Source organism: Empidonax traillii, unplaced genomic scaffold, assembly GCF_003031625.1.
Source record: "Empidonax traillii isolate 1590-97213 ecotype Southwest subspecies unplaced genomic scaffold, ASM303162v1 scaffold387:size635111, whole genome shotgun sequence".
NCBI lineage: Eukaryota > Metazoa > Chordata > Aves > Passeriformes > Tyrannidae > Empidonax > Empidonax traillii.
In genome coordinates this window covers 580,428-582,152 of record NW_020955580.1, presented here as the reverse complement: position 1 = coordinate 582,152, position 1,725 = coordinate 580,428, and positions in this window count along the sequence as shown.

The window sequence follows — 1,725 nt, the reverse complement described above, 5'->3', positions numbered from 1 at the left end:
GTGTGGACAGGAGAGGGGCCCTGGGTGTGGATGCCAGGGCAAGATCTATCTGTACAGACTCTTCACTGGGCAGGATTATGGAATGCTGGGAGGCTTTGGGGAGTACAAACCCTTCTCATCAGAACTCTAAAAACCAGGTTTCAAAGCCAAATGAGTTGAGAAGGGTTGCTGGGAGATTAGTGAGCTATTTAACACGTGTAGATGTTTTAGAAGGAAGGAGTGACCATAACATACTGGTGATGGTAAGAGGTGAGTGGAGAAACAATGTGCTAAGGCAGTGATTTCCTTGGAGACAGAGAGGCAGCTTATGGGCCATGGAACACAATGAGGTGATAGAGGGGGCAGTGGCCAACTCCAGGAGCTTTGCTCTGTGGTAGAGTGGTGAATTTTATTTCCCAGATCTGCCTTTGGGAGGTGTTTCATAGTAGTGGTGTTTTTTTTTTTTCCCTCCAGTCAGAGCTGAGAGAGCAGGGGGAGTGTTGAAATTTTTTTATTTGTATTTTTTTTCTGGGTGGTAAATGATCCCCCCACTGGGTGGCCTTTTCTCTCAGATTGTCTGTGGGAGTATGTTTGGGTGCTCAGCTCCATCTCCAGCTTTCCCAGGAGGGCAATAGGCCAGCTGGGAGAAGTGTGGAATCACAGGGTTACATCCAGGCGTAGAGTGTGGTGTACTGGGAGCTGCTGGAGATACACTGGCAAGTTTTGCATCTTTCTTAGTGCAGTACCTGACATCAGAAACTCGTGATATTCCTGTCAGGTGCAGCACTGGTTATTTTTTATCTTGTTAGCATTAAACATCCTCCTGTGATGAGGTTACTCTCTTATTTACATTACCACCTCTCCTTCTCCTGAGCTTAATGAGTTTGTGCTGCTTCTTACAAACTGAATTTACCTGCTTTGCTTGCTCCTGCTGTTAGGGGGAAGGACCACTGGCCCACACTCTCTGCACTGTTAGTTGGAAGCTGGATCAAAATTAACGGGAAAATTGTGTGCGTGGCAATCCCAAGAACCCAAAATGCAACTGTGCCTCACCCAGGGGAGCAGCAAATTAGATAATGTAGCAGCTAGCCTCAAAGTCTGGGGATAAGGAATTCCTGTGGCAGGCCCAGCAAGGAGGGGAGAGATATGAAATACTACAAATTGTCATCGATTCACAGCCTGGGCTGGGAAGTTTGTGGATGCGCTGCAGCCAAATGGGGCTGGGTGTAATTCCAGCTGCTTCTGCTCCCTCCCGTGACAGCTGTGTCTTGGTGGGAAGGGGTTTGGGCTCAAAAGGAGAGACCTGTGGCTCGTAGTGGTTTGTCTCTTGGACCTCTGCTGGCTGAAGGCTGCCTGAGCAGTACCTCAGACTGGTCTTGGACGTTGCTCCTGGGTCCAGGCTGGGTTTGTGACCTTGTAAAGCTCGAGTGCTGGAGCTGGGAGGGAGGAGGGAGAAAGGGGAAAGTCCCTGGTGCTGTGAGCTCCTGGGGGACAGTGCTTGGTGGCACCAGCTGTCCTGTGTCATTATCTCAGAGCCAACGTCCTGTGGCAAGGGAGCTTTCACTGGGTGCTGCTGCTTGAGGCACCGTCGAGAGTGAAGCTGTTGGTGACAGTGTTGTAGAGCTGGGAAGGAGGATTTTTCTGGGCAAGGATGTGACTGCTTTCCGGAATGTGGCAGATCAAGGTTAGACATTAGGAAGGAGGTTTAGTTGGGACTTTGTGAAGAAATCCTTCCCTCTCAGGGCG